This window comes from Dasypus novemcinctus, chromosome 1, assembly GCF_030445035.2.
Source record: "Dasypus novemcinctus isolate mDasNov1 chromosome 1, mDasNov1.1.hap2, whole genome shotgun sequence".
NCBI classification, from domain to species: Eukaryota; Metazoa; Chordata; class Mammalia; order Cingulata; family Dasypodidae; genus Dasypus; species Dasypus novemcinctus.
Window position 1 is genome coordinate 98486280 of NC_080673.1, and position 15921 is coordinate 98502200.

The window sequence follows — 15921 nt, forward strand, 5'->3', positions numbered from 1 at the left end:
GGTCAAAAGAAAACACTGATAAAACCTATAGAAATTCATACACTAATGTATTATAAGTAGATTCAATTATTTCTAAGAGCCACTTAAGATAATGTATAACAAGGATTATAAAAACGTCATGCGTTTTGACTCAAGTCCATTATTGGGAATTTGCTTCAATCAAATAATTCAATAATATAGAACTAGATAGAGCCTAAATATTTACTAGTAGGAGTTTGGCTAAATAAATTTAACACGATAATCTTTGAAAGAGCATGCTGTTATTAATAAAGTCATAAATAGTGGCTTACGTTTATAGTGCACATTATTACCTAGACACCGTCCCAAGTGCCTTTACGTGCAGGGCCTCAGAGAGGAAGTGAAAGTCACAAATAACCTAGAAGATGTGCTATCTATCTCGTATCATCTGCTGCATTCTTCTCTTTCAGTATCAACCTTTATGGCTGCTGCAGAATTCCTCATTTATGTTGAGGGAGGGCCCTTCACCCTTCCCCTTCCCAAGGGAGCAATCTGGGAGTAAATCTCTGTCCCTCTCTGCATTCTATGGCATGTTCCTCCTCTCGAGGAGGGCTGGTTTATCTTACTTGTTGAGTTGAGCAATGCCTGGCATTTGTTAACCAGCTGTGAGGTCATGGCTTCAGAATCCCCTTAACATAGTCCCACAGCTCTCTTGTCTCTTGTCAATTTGTGGACTTGTCCTGCCACTTGTCCTTTGTCTCTTGGTGGTAACCAGACTAGACAAAGGATTGTTTCTGGCAGGCTCAGTTTGTTTCTTAAACCTGCTAACGGTGAGAAGATTGAGTGGAGCCTACTTTTTAGTCCTGAGGTCTTCTTTCCAGGAGAGGACTCAGGCCAAAATTCTATTCCCCAACACAAGTAACCAAAGCTCTGTGTTTTGGGATTATTTGGTTTGTCTGATTTATGCCGATTCTGTACGTTGTTCCCTAACTCTATCCTTATGTTTTTAGAATACAGAGGGAAGGAGGCAGTAGTGTGCTAGTAAAGTGGCTCTCTAGGGGGAAAAAAAGCCCTGATTTGTAGTGTTTGCTGATTTTTGTGATGGGACTCTCCCACCCTGGCTTATTTCAAGCTCCCAGTGTTGTAACAACCAACTAGCTGACAAAATCCCTCCTGTGTGTTTAACTATCAATTCTTATGAGTGCTGGAAGGAGGAAGTCATTAAGCTTCCTTAGATACCATCTAACACACCTCAACTGGTTTCCAAACTCCTGGGGAAAAGTCTGCATTGCCCAGCTTGTCTGCCAGGATTCTGTCTCTAGTTTAATCACCTGTGACCGAGGATCAGTTCCAGGATATTTGCATATAATTGCATGCTAAATACAAGAAGTATTAATTCCCAGATCTGAAAAAAAGAGCCACTTTGTGAAATTGTTTTGAGAACACACATTCAGAAATTGACAAACCTGAAAAACAATATGTTTTTAATAGTGTTAGAGGGGGAACAGAAAAAATAGAAGCAGGTCATTAGTCTGTCTTAATGGATCAGCAAGGCAGAAGGAGGTGTCAGTGTGTGCTGGGATAACATCCCTGTCTTATCCCAGATTCACCCAAGGCAGAGCTTGAAACAGTCTTATATCTAGGGCGTTAACTTGGAAATATGATCTTCAAGAGCGGGAGTGCAGGAACAGGGGAGTAAAATAGGGAAAGCGAGAAAGACAAAATGAGGATGAATTATTACATTCTACAAATTTTGGGTATTAAAAGGCCAATCTTTCTAATTTCATACCGTGAGAAATGAGCCAGGAGTTGCCAAGGCCATCACTGGAGCCTGAGGACAAAGCCAGTACAGACGAGGGCAGAGCTGAGAAGCACAAACCAAGACCGGTGACATCACTTGAATCCCTGGGTTGAGATACACTCTATGTCAGTCCTATGAACCATTTTCCCTCCTCCAATTTCAGTTATGTGAACCAATTCATATCCTTATTGCTTAAGCCAATTTGAATCATGTTTTCTGACATGCCCAATTAAAGTGTTCCAACTGCTACACTTTCACAATAACAAAGACCACATTACATTCTGGTTGTTGTTAGTGCCTTCTCCAGTAGTTTGTCTCCTCTGAGATCAGGAGCCATGCATATTATTCAGCTTGGATCCTCAGCACCTAACAGAGTGCCTGACATGAATAGAAGCTCAATATATGTTGGACTGAGGAATATATTTGTAATATTAATTTGACACCTGCAGTACTGATTCTTTCTAGCCTCATTTCAATGCTTCCTTAAGAATGAAAATGGGTTAACCTTTGTTGTATAGGAAAGAAAACAGGTGAAAATTAGCAAAGAAATTTGATGAAATACATTCATTCATTTGGAAAAAAAGGATAGGTGTATAACAGAGTTACCATTGTTTGAAGGTACCCTATCAAAAAACACATCCCCTGAGACCATTTCTTTCCCCTTTGACTATAATAGAGCCAAAAACTTAATAAAGATGTAATTAAAATCATCAGTTAATTTAACTGTAATGAATAAAATGGAAAAGTTTTCTTCTGCTTTTATATTCCTCAACATGGAATCTCTATGTAAAATGAAAATATGGCAAAGAGAAAATGCCATGGTGTTGATAATATTTACTCTGCTTAGTCCTGAAAATGCATTACTATGAACAATTATGACTTTACTTCTTAGGAACACATAAAAGAGAAGCTTGTTTCACAACCAACTTCATCTCTTTATATTAGGGCTGTACCACCTCTTTCCAGATAGTTGAAAAACTTTCTGAAAGAAAATCTGTAACATGAAAGTTCCAGGAAGGAAGCCCACAATTGTATTTTACTATTCATCATTCTCTCTGCATTTCTTGCACAAAACTTTTCTTTAATTTTGAAAGATACTTAGATTATATAAATGTTACATAAAAAATATAGGGAATTCTCATATGCCCTCCTCCCTACACATCCCACATTTTCCCACATTAACACAACATCCTTCATTAGTGCGGTACATTCATTACAATTGGTGGACACATTTTGGAGCATTGCCACTAAGTACAGATTATAATTTACATGGTAGTTTATACTCTCTCCCACACAATTTTGTAGGTTATGGCAAGATATATAATGGCCTGTATCTGTTGTTGCAATGTCATTCAGAACAATTTCCAAGTCCCAATAATGCCCCCATATTATATACCTATTTTTCCCTCTCTCTGCCCTCAGAGCCTCCAGTGGCCACTGCCTCCACATCAAGGATATAAGTTCTTCCATTGCTAGACTCTCAATAAGTCTGTAATATAACAGAATGCCAGTAAGTCTACTTTAGTCCATAGTTCATTCCCCAGTCCTGAGGATTCTGGGATGGTGATGCCCATTCCACCTATAATTGACAGTGGGCTTTGATCCCATAGGGCAGATGGATGGGACTCTCTTGCCTGCAGTTGTAGACTCTCTTGGTTCCATGGTATGGTGGTTGTCCACATCACTTCCTTGTTAGTTGTCCTGGGTGAGTCCAGTAAACTGGAGAGTAGGTGTCGCAAATGCCATTGAGATTCAGGGTCCAGCTGGTACACAGACAGCCCAAAGATTTAAGTCTCTTGGACATAAACCTATCAACTCTAGTACTATTTAGAGGTTCAAATAGAGGCATCAGAAGGGTCATGTGTAGGGAAACCACAACTGAGTCCAACTCTGTCACACTGGGGAGAATAAATTCCAAAGTAGGGCCTACTGGCAAGGCACCAAACTCCTGAGCTATCTTCCCTGACTATAGTGTCTGGATGTCTCCAAGAGAGAGCAGTAGCCCTTCTATTTGAGGTAATATTTACCTGACAGTCAATCAGATCCTGCTGAGATGTGCATAAGCATAACCTCTGGAATGACCTCCCAACGCATTTTGAAGTCTCTTAGCCATATAAACTCATTTGTCTTTACCTTTCCCCCCTTTAGGTTAAGGTCTTTCTCCAGTTGCATTATTAGTTGGTGCTTGATAGTAATCCCTCTGTGCCAGGGAGGCTCATTCCCATGAGTCATGTCCTATGCTGGGGGAAAGTTATTACATTTATATGCTGAGTTTGGCTTAGAGAGAGGTCACATTTGAGCAACAAGGAGGTTCTCAGAAGGTAACTGTTAGGTACCCTATACTACTAGACTAAGTTTCAGTTTCAAAAGTAAAGGTTCATAAGCACAGTCATCATTACAAAAAAATAATGGAATGCTTCACAAATTTGTGTGCCATCCTTGCACAGGGGCCATTCTCTGTATCATTCCAATTTCTATATATGTGCTGCTGAAGCGAGCACTCATATAGCTTGTTGAATGAGCATTTAAAGCAAATTTTATGCGAAATCTTAAAACTATATATGATCTTCCAAACTAAATTGTGAAGTCATTATCTGGGATGCTCACTATATAACTTTACTATTGGCAAAAACTCATGGATAGTAAGTACTGTCTTCAGATATATTTCTCTATAATCCAATTCTTAGAAAAATAGAATTCAGATAAATAAAAGAGAGAAGAAATCTTTACAAAAAACCTTTTATTTTGAAATAATTTCAAACTTAAAGGATAGTTAAATAAATAATACAAAAGTAATACAAAACCCATCCAGAGAACTCCAACATATTCTACTCTTTCCTCCAAAAACCCAGCTCCACCAATTTTAAGTTTGCCAGTTTTTCCTTCCTTCCTTCCTTCCTTCCTTCCTTCCTTCCTTCCTTCCTTCCTTCCTTCCTTCCTTCCTTCCTTCCGTCCGTCTCCCTCTTAGATGAGTGGGAATAATAAAAATTTACAAGTTAAAATTCTACCTTCTGAATCAAAAGAGAGGGGGAAAAAACCCCAGCCTGGAATTTTAATAGGTTTCAGAAATTAGAAGCAAAACAAGTCTAAAAGAAAAAGAACTTTATTATTTTTTCCTAGACAATGAACCAATAAGTCCTCGTGGGCTTCTTCTAGGCTTAATAATGTCCAGCTTTCTCTGGGTTTGTGAATATCCATGTTTGTGTATATACTGTATATTCCAAAGCTTGGGCAAATGATCACAGATGTATTCCAGACACCTACAAAATTTGAATGAGTAACTCATGACTGCATCTTTGCAATGGTTGTCTTATGTTCACTTTATGTTTCCCTTTCCAAGAGACTTACTGAATGTAAAGTTTCATATTGATTATTTCCCTTAAACTTATTTTTTGTTTATTTTGGAAATTATTAAAATCTGAAAAAAATCTAATATTGTTATGATTCTTAAATGTAAATTTGAGATTAAAAATATTTAAAATTAATCTCATAAAAATGAAATATTTCAGCTCCTTTTGTTCTATATGTCTATATTATGTAAATTATTCTTCATGATTTGTTGTTATTTAAAATTTTTTATTTAAATATAAATAGTAAGACTTTACATTTTGAATATGAGATAAATGATATATTGCTAAAACTTTGAAAACCTTTCCATATATTTAACTGTTCAAAAAGTTTATTTGTACTAAAATGTCCTTCCTGTAAATTAACAAAGTTGTATTATAGGATTGGGTGGGCATCTGGTCAATGCAGAAAAGCAATTTTAAAATAAAAAAAAATCTTCTTGATTTATTGAGAAGATTATTGTTCATTCTTTCTCTCCCTCTTCCTTTCCTCCCTCTCTCCCTTCCTCTCCCCCTTCCTCCCTCCATTCTTCCTTTTTCCTTTTTTAAAGATGATCTCAGTCTGGAATGAACATTGTTGTGAAATTGGCCAGGATTTTTGCCAAGCACAATGTGTAATGTCAAGCCTTTTCTCGAAAATAATTGTACCATGTGACAATGTCTATTATTTTAAAAAGTAATGAAGAGTGCCTCTAAGATACTCATCAGGTCAGTATTTCTTACATAGGCAATGGCGTTTTATTTCCTGATATGCTGATTAAGGAGAAGGTTGACATTTTGTATAGATGAACACAAAATAATTGCTATAATTAATATGCCAGAACTCACAGAGGCAATAAACTGTTCCCTGAGTATACAAAAGGCATCCTGAGGAGAGCAGGACAACCATCAGAGTGCAGTGCAGTAATATGATGAAGTGTTAAAAAGCACCCACAGAAAATGTTAACCAAACTGTCAGAATGTGGACAGGGCGCTCCCTGGGGAAGTTCCAGCATATCTGGGGAGCTCAAAGTGCTTCTTCATAAAGATTTCAAGGTTTAGTCCATCATCTGTGTATTTCCAAGGTACTTACATATATTTGTGTACTAAGCTTAAGATGTTTTTCAAGATCTGAGAAAAGAGTTACCTTGTGAAATTGTATTGAGAACGTGCATTCAGAAATTGACAAACCTGAAAAATAAAATGTTTTTACTAGTGCTAGAGTGGGGAAGGAAGCTTTAGGTCCTGTTTCTACAGCTTCCCCAACATCGCTGTAGGGTAAACTAGAGATTAGGATAAGAAGTTTTCATTCAAATTGAAAAATATTTCCTATTCATCATGCTGCGCACGCAGTGTCAGTGGGTTTGGGAATATAATAAAACAGGCATTTGTGTACTGTTTTTGCCTGTCTTCTGTGTGAATAAAAGAGGTTATTGGTTTTTACTCTTGAGGCTTGTGGAGGATGGAAGGCCACGCCCAGTGGGTGGATATGATTTCCTCCAGGGTGTGGTGATTCCTGACGAAAATCTGAATCTGTGAAAAACTGGACCAATGGTTGGAGGACATTATTCTCTTCCTCTTCTGTGTCTTAATCTCTGAGGGTTAACAAAATGGGGAGATGTTAGCCTGTGATTGTGGGTGGTAAAAATGGTCTCCCTCCCTTAGAGGCTGGACCTTGACCCAAGGAGGGCACAGCGTAATTTGTAATCTGTGTTTTTCATGTAAAGAAGAACTTTGTTTCACTCATACTTGTGTTTAAAAAATTCATATTTCTCTGTTTTCCATCTGGTTCAGACCTCCATGCCTTAGTGTTGACCAGAGGTTCAATATCAATAATTTGTCAGGGTCCGCATCCCCTTTTCATTGCTTAAGTAACCTGAGCCTTACTTAGCCCAGGAAAACGGGGGAAGAGTCCAGTTGTTAGTCTATATTGTGTTCACTATCATTTTTCATTGCCCGGCTGGTCTAGCGGGGAGGTGTTGTTTACGATTTTCCCTCTTGTGCTAAACTCGGCTCTGAGGTCCTCTGTTGAGGCTTCCAAGGTCCAACACTCAAGATCCAGGCTTCCATGGCAGGTTCTGTGTAGAAGGTTCTGCTTGATCTTGGGACTACATCTGGTGGATACTGGTCTCCACTTGAGTCTAGTCCTTTCTTGTGGGGGATTGGAATAAGGGTGGAGAAGGGACATGATTTAATTTTCTCCTGGCCAGTATTAAGAAACCAAGGGATTAGTTAAATATTTTCACATATTCACCCTGATGGAGGTGGTGTAATTCTGTTTCCCTTAAAGCTCCCTATAGTTATTCCTTTTTATTTAGTAAAGACTTGTTTAAATATCCTAGTCATGTTTCAGCCTTTCTTGTTGGTATTAAAGGAAGAGTCTTGTGTCAGAAAATTGGCAGGTATGTTAAAAGGCATTCCCTTTCCCTACATCCCACATCAACCTAGCAGTGACAGTACCAGTGGTGAAAGTTAACCTGTCAACTAGAGAGGGGGCTTCATGCCCCTGCTATCCTTGTTTTGGGTGTGGTGATCCTTTGCCAATTTGGAAAAATCTGGGTTTTATTTAAATTATGAAGGGGACAATTTCTCTACAAAATGTCATGGCTCTGTTGGATTCCTATACATAATGTGGCACTTACTATTTTCAACTATGCAGACCTCCTAAACAGTGCTTTTTTAGGTTTGGGTTTCAGGGTGGCATATACTGTTTCTTTCTCATTGGCATGAGAAATTAAGAAGAATCCTTAGCCTCAGAAGCAGGGTAGAAGAGAGTTGTAACGATAATCACATTAACTAATACAATAGGTCCCCCACCTCCAGAGTTATTTCTTATTTTACTTTTTTAACTTGTTGAAGACAGTATATGAACAAATCCAAGGTAATTGCTTAAATTTCTCAATGGTTTTTCTAACTCATTACTTAGTCAAGTTTTGTTAATTAGTAACTATATAGAAAATCAACACAGCTAGATTTTTTTTTGTGTTTTAATTGCAGGGATTTCGTAGAAGCAGAAAGAAAATTAGTGCGTTCCATTGCCTAGGCTGGGCATGATAATAAAGGAAGCAAGTAGTTATGTTCTTATTTTGTCAGTGTGTTGTCTTTCTTTTTTTATTTGACCAACCAACGTTGCAAAGCATAGTGCAAAAAAAAGTATATTTTCCTTTTGAAAAAAGCTATAGCAATTCCAATTCTGTTGTTTGATTAGTGGAGGAATAAAATTGCTCCTGAATGTGAGTAAACTGCAACTCTTTCAAGGCTTTTTAAGGCCCCTTATAAGGAAATCTGCTGCCACCTAGTGTCAAAGTTCTAGAATAATGGAATTACTGTGTTCAGAAATATTTAATAACTGATTACACCACTTGGTGGCACTGTGGACAAGTAATTAAAGGCAAAACTTACGGTTCTGGACTTGTTGATTCTATTCCAGTTCTTAAGAATTTGTTGAATGTGGGTAATACATTGTTTTCCTTCTCAGATTAACAGTGTTCTATTGTCTAAGAAAATCTGATGCTTTTTTGGAACTGCTGTTTTGACTCTCACAGTCATGAGAAACTTGAACACATTGAGACAATTCCTGATCTCTGATGTTTAAAGGCTTTAAATATTTCAAATTAGATTGTCCTGCCACCCCCCTATCCGTATAACTATAATTCAAATCAATTTCAATATGGAGAGAAAGGTTTAAAACATTTACATAAATATAGACTTTCTAAATGAAAATATGCAATACATTTCCCACATAATCTAAAAGAAGAAAGAAAAACAACTCAAACTATTTTAGAACAGGGGCTCTTTGTATTTATAAAGTACGATGGTGATAGGAATAACTTCTGTTTTAAGCACTAAACCTAGTGAGAAAAGCATACTTGCTAAAAAGAACATTGACCTGAGATGATTCAACAAAGGGACACACAACTTGGGTCCAGAGAAATAGAGAATGTACTATAGAAATTTTTGTAATTTATTTTGTGAGCATGCTTCAGGTTTCATTTTGCTTTTGGTACACCATCAAATATGGTGGTAGTCACAGCAGAAAATGAAATTTGTTCCATTTCCTCTAATGGGCAGATTCTTGAAAAAAACTGCTCTAACAACATGACCTTCCTTATGTTTATGAGAGGAAGAGAAGGATGAAACAAACCAACGTTTGAAAACATAAGAGCTGTTTAAAATAAACATTTCACACTAAGTTTATCAAAACATCAAATGAAATTTCAGTGCTTAGTATCAGGTTATATATATTATGCACAGAGCCGTGAAATGACTGGAATGTATACAATCATGATGTTTGCTATAGCTTTTGTAGTTTGTATAAATCTAATATTTTATTGCTGAAGATGTAATTGTAATGATTCTGTCTAAATACTTCTGCTAGTAAAGCAGGAAGACTAGTTGCCAAAATACTTGTTTGGTATGTTCTGGCATCAGTGGCTATCAAGATTTTAAAGGTTTGTGAGAAAATGAATTCTCATAGTTTGTTCAAGAGCAATAGAATTTAACTTGTTTTGTTTTAATTTCTCTATCATAACTTTTGGGCACTATTCCACTCACCATCATTTCCCCCAATACTTAACGTCCAATATTCTCAATAGAAATCCTTGTCTCTTACTTAAATGAAAAATTTGTCAATTGTCAGCCCTATCCTACCCTACCAATACACAAACACTTCCTTACCTCTTTCTCCCTAGATTATCCTCTAGCTTCTTTCAATTGACATTTGTGTCCTTAGGCTGCTTCTTTCAGCCACAATCACATTTAAAATCATCAGTATTAGTTACATTCACTATAATGTGTTATCATCAACTCTAGCCATTTTCAAACATTTAAATCAAACTTATTAAAAATTCTACAGGGAATGGATGTTGTTAAAGCAGTTGAGCACTTGCTTCCCACATGGGAGGTCCCAGGGTGCCTCCTAAAAACAAAACAAAACAAAACAGAAAAACAAACAAAAGCAAACAAATGAGAGACGTAGGGGAGCCAATGTGGCTCAGTGGTTGAGCGCTGGCTTCTCATATACGAGGTCCTGGGTTCAATCCCCAGACCTGGTACCTAAAAAATAAATTCTACATACGTTGGCCTCCTCTCTCCCTTCTCAACCCATGTTCTATTTCCTAGTAACCTATACTCTAAAGTTTAATTCCATGAGTTTACTCAATATATTTAGTGCATATTAGTTAGACCACACAATATTTGTCCTTTTGTCTTTGGTTTATTTAACTCAACATAATGTCCTTAAGATTCATCCATGTTGTCATATGCATCCTGATTTCATTTCTTCTAACAGCTGAATAGTATGCTATCAAATGTATATATATTTTGTTTATCCAGTCATTGGTTGATGAACGTTTTGGCTGTTTCTGTATTTTTGCAATTTGTGAATGATGCTGCTATGAACATTGGTGTCAAATATGTGTTTGAGACCTTGTTTTCAGTTCTTCTCAGTATATGCCTGGTACTAGAATTGCCAGATCATATAGCAGATCTACATTTAGCTTCCTGAGGAACTGCCAAATTGTCTTTCACAGAGACTGCACCATTTTACATTCCCACCAACAGTGAAGGAGTGTCCTTATTTCTCTACATCTTCTCCAGTACTTGTAGTTCTGTTTTTTCAATAATGGCCATTCTAAAGGAGTGAAATGATATCTTTTTATAGTTTTGATCTGCCTTTCCCTACTAACTAGTGATGTTGAACATAGGCTTTTTGGCCATGTTTTCCTCTTGAGAAAAACATCTATTCATTTCTTTCACCTATTTTCTGGTTGGGTTGCTTGGCTTTTTATCATTGAATTGTGTGATCTCTTTATATTACATGGAAATCAAACCCTTATTGGATACATGGTTTCCAAATATTTTCTTCCACTGTCTAGGCTATTTTTTTTCACTTTCTTGACAGTCATCTGAAGTACAAAAGTATTTAATTTTGAAGAGGTCCCATTTATCTATAGTTTAGTTTTTAATCAACTATATTCATCAAGTGTGTAGTAAGCAAAAGCATATATATTTTTTTCAAGTAATACTTTAAACATCTAAAGTAGGTGTGACAGTTTTAAGGTTTTTGTGAATCCCAGAAAAGATAATTTTCTTAAACTAATCCATTCCTATGGGTGTGGGGCCCTTTGATTGCATTAAGTAATATTTCAATTAGCTCACTTGATTAGATCCCGTTAGAGCCTTTGATTGGACTATATCATGAGTTATGACCCAGAGTCTCTGTCCTCTTGCTGGGGTCTTACATAAACTAAGAACTGGAAGCAAAAACACACAGAGAAAGACAGTAGCCATTTTTACCCTGCCATGTGAAAGAGGACTGCAAGATCAGCGACAGCTGAGAAAGAGTCCAAGAGAAACCCTGAGAAGTTGACAGAGAAGCCAGAGGCTAGAATCATCAGAGCACAGAGACCTGGAAAGGAACGGCTGAGAGCCAGGCCTTTGGAGCATCTCAAAGCTGAAGAGATCAGCCATGCCATGCTCTTGATTACCCATAGCTGAGCTTAAGGAGAAAGCAGCCTGGAGGAGAAGGCAGAGACCCAGAGGGAGAAGCACCGTTTTGTCTTGCCACGTGGCAGGAGTCCAGGATCTGTCAGTCGCCAACATTTGGTGAAGTAGTATCTCTGAAAACTGCAAGTTTTCACCCTAAGAAATACCCATTATAAAAACCAATCCCTTTCTGATAAATCTTGCATTGGCAACTTAGTTTGCCAAAGGTTTCCTGATGCAAAGTATACGAAATGGGTTGGCTTTTATAATAGAATTTTATTTGGAATGAAAGCTTACACTTCTGAGGCCATGAAATGTCCAAATCAAGGCAACATCACAGATGCTTTCTTGCTGAAGTCAGCTGCTGGTGACCCTGGTATGTTGCCACGTGGTGAAGCAAGGTGGCTGCCAATCTCTGCCGCAGTCCCTGCTTCCCGCTCCAGAAATGATCATCTCCTAGAGTTCAGCTGTGGACAACCAGGTTTAGAGCTTGTGTCTTTCTGGGTCTCCTCTCTGTCTCTTGGGACCTCTCTGCTTTTCTGCTGCTATAGGTGAATGTGGAGTCTCCTATCACACAGCAGGATTAAAAATGGCAATTTCCTTTTTCTCTGTGTCTCTGTTTATATCAGACCTGGCAAGAGACCCAAGCTGTCTCGTGCCTCACTGATGCAGTCCAATCAAAAAGCCTAAAGCTATCTTACCAAGTAATCTACCCAAAGGCCTCAAACAGGCCCCATACCCACAGAAATGGATTTTTCTAAGAATATAATCTTTTTTTCTGGGATTCACAAATTCAAACTGTCATAGCAGCCTTTGGCAAATTAAAAGAGTAGGTATGATAATCCTCACCTTACAGATTAGAAAACAGGCTTATAAAAAGGTTAAATGACTTTGCTAAGATGATAAATTTAGTAGATGGTTGTCTTGGTTTTTAACTTTCATTTATTTATTGATCAATTCTATTTCTCCAGCTCTATTTCCCAAGTATCAGGTTCATGGATAAGTTTTTAATTAATTAATTAATTTTTATTTTTTATTCCCCCCCCGCATTGTCTGCTCTCTGTGTCCATTTGCTGTGTGTTCTTCTGTGTCCGCTTGCATTCTTGTCAGCAGCACCAGGAATCTGTGTCTCTTTTTGTTGCATCATCTTGCTGCATCAGCTCTCCATGTGTGTGGCGCCACTCCTGGTCAGGTTGTGCTTTTTTTGTGTGGGACGGCTCTCCTTACGGGGCACATTTCTTGCATGTGGGGCTCCCCTACACAGGGGACACCCCTGAGTGGCATGGCACACCTTGCATGCATCAGCATTGCATGTGGGCCAGCTCACCATAAGGGTCAGGAGGCCCAGGGTTTGAACCCTGGACCTCCCATGTGGTAAGCAGATGCTCTATCAGTTGAGCCAAATCTGCTTTCCTCATGGATAACTCAACATTTCTTATACTGAACTCATTCTCTTCTTTCCCCAACCTGCTTTTCCTGCATTCTCCATTCATGGGACTATATGACAGTTATCTTGATTATTTCCTCTCCCCTCCTACATTCGACCAATTCAGTCCTACTGAACTTAGTTCCAAATTATTGCTGCTTCAGTTCAGGCTCTAATTATCTTTCATGTTACTTTCTGCAAAGGTAGCTTACCTGACTAAAATCTTTTGATGACATAGAATTTTATGGTGACTAAATAAATGGAAAACGAGGCCTTCCCTGATCCAACCCTTACCTTCCTCTCTAGAACCATTTCCTACCTCTCCCATCTCATAATTACTCTTCAGTTACATTGAATTACTTGTTGTTCCTCCGTTTTTTCTCACTTTCATGCTTATACTTACATGATCCCCTCTTTCTGGAAAATACTCCACTCCCTTCTTCATCCAGCTAAATCCTATGCATTCTCAGATGTCACTGGTTGAAGAATCACTTGCCCTCCTTTCTTATGCAACATGATTTGCTGGTGGAAAGGATAAGAAAGGGGAGAGTTGAAGATGAATTCAAGGTTTTGGCTCTATCAAGTAGAAGGCTGGAGTTGTCATTTTTTTAAGTTGGGGAAGACTGAGACTTTATGGGCCAAGATGAGACCCTGGTTTTGAACACACAGAATTTGAATGACTGTTAGATTGTCTAATGAAGTTATTGATTAGAACTTCGACTAGATGAGGCTGGAATTCAGAGGGGTGGCCCAGACTGGATATATACATCTACATAGAGATGGTATTTAAAACCATAAAACTGGGTGAGAACATCTAGTGAATGAGTTAAGAGAGGATAAGGCCCAAAGACTGAGTGCTGGAATATCTATATAGTAGTAATCTTTTTATGTATCTGTGTCCCCACCAAATGATGAGATCTTTGAGATCCTGGGCAGTGCTTTAGTTAGTATTTTTTTCTAAGTACCTTGTGTAATATTGTATGTATTAATTTTATTTAATAAATGTTTGTTGAATAAATGAATGAATCAGTGGATGTGTATTAGTCAGATAAAGGGTTGCTAATGCAAAATACCAGAAATCGTTTGGCTTTTATAAAGGGCATTTATTTGGGGTAGAAGCTTACAGTTACCAAGCCATAAAGCATAAGTTACATCAGTCACCAAAGTCTGTTGCCATGTGTTGGAGCAGGTCTCTGTGAGGGTTCAGACTTTCTCTTCCTCCTAAGGCTCCGTGGTCCCAGCTTCTTCCAATCTCAGCTATAGGCTAGCATAAGGCTTGCCTCTCTCCCTGGGGTTTGTTTCTTTCCGGGCTTTCTCAGCCTTCAGAGCTCTGGTCTCTTTAGCTAATCTTGATTTAATAAAATAAAAGTGAAACCTCTGAATCTGATACAATCTAATATGCCCAGAGGAACAGACCAGTTTACAAACAATTCAATATCTATTTTTGGAATTCATAAATAATACCTAATTGCCACAGGATAGATGAGCTGAAATGATGATATGAAACAGATAACTAATTCACATATCTATAGAACTCAAGCCAGTAATGCAAATAAATGTAGCTGCTGAAGTGTGGGTAATAGGGAGTGATGGTGGCCATGAGAAGTTGAAAAGTAAATGCTTTGGCAAAAGAGGGAAGCCATTATTCAACTCTATTTTGTTGCCTCCATGCAGGAATATCGGTCAAGTATAGCCAATTCTTCTGTCTTTTCAAGAGAAGATGGGAATCTTATTGTTTTATTTAAAATTTTCTGTGGACCAAGATTCTGCAGGTTGAATAAAATCTGTCTGGAATCTGTTCATCATCCTGCCGGGTCATAACCTCTGATGAAGTATTTCAACATTATTTTATAGATGAAGAAATGCAGGTTTCTTAATTATCTATTATTAAAGAGAGCTAAAGTTTACAGGCAGCAAATTACTCTCTATAACCACTTGGGTGAGATTTGGCCCTCCTTTTTGCTTCAACAGAGATGTAGAAAGCCTGTAATCATAAAAATTGTCCAATAAATATTGTTATATGGATTCTTATTGTTTAATTTGATTATTTAAGTCATTTTAATTTGGAGTCCAGAAATTTAATTACCATATGTATCAGTTTTCACATCTGAAAAATGGGGATAAAATTTTTGCTCTAATTATCTAATTATCTAATTGTTATGAGAATTGAATGAGATTATCTTTAAGAGATTTGAAAGTCTTAAATAGAGTGCAGCTGTGAGTTGTTATTCCCACATCATTCCAGAGATTAATCCAGGATAAATAGCTGGCTGAGCCTATGATCTTAGTTCGATATTATATCATGGACCCTTTCCCAAGATACTTAATTTATTTCCCCCTAATTAAAAATTCTTATTAAACTTTGGAATGAAGAAATTTACAGAATACTATAATATGGTCTTTTAGTTTGCTAAATGCTGCTGGGAGCAATATACCAGAAATGAGTTGTCTTTAACAATGAGGTTTATTAGGTTAAAAACTTACAATTCTGAGGTTGTATATGTGTCCAAATCAAGGCATCATCAGAGATGCTTTCCCCCTGAGTTGCAGCTGTGGCTGATCAGGCACATGGGAGGGTGCAGTGGGCATCTCTCCTCTCTCCTCCAGGAGAGGCTTTTAGCTTCTGGCTTCAGTGGTTCCTCTCAGGTTCTAGAAGTTTTTCTCTTTGTCTCAGCAGCTTTTCTTTTCTGTATCTGGAGAGCTGTATTCTGGTTTGTACTCCGGGAAGAGGATTAAGACCAACCCTGAGTCATGCAATCTAATCAAAGGCTCTTAACTGAAGTAATGTAATAAAAAGGTCCCACTTATAATACGTGCACAGGAATGGATGACCTTTAAGAACAGGATTTTCTGGATCCATAAAAGTTTCAAACTGCCATATATGAGATGTCCTATTAATGGAAATTTTTAAATGTTTCTTTTAA

At 37.7% G+C, this 15921-nt stretch overlaps 1 pseudogene; it reads right to left on the reverse strand.

The window, feature by feature from the left end:
* Positions 1–4161: 4161 nt before the first annotated feature.
* LOC111764468 (U6 spliceosomal RNA) lies at positions 4162–4260 on the reverse strand (annotated as a pseudogene).
* Positions 4261–15921: the final 11661 nt, after the last annotated feature.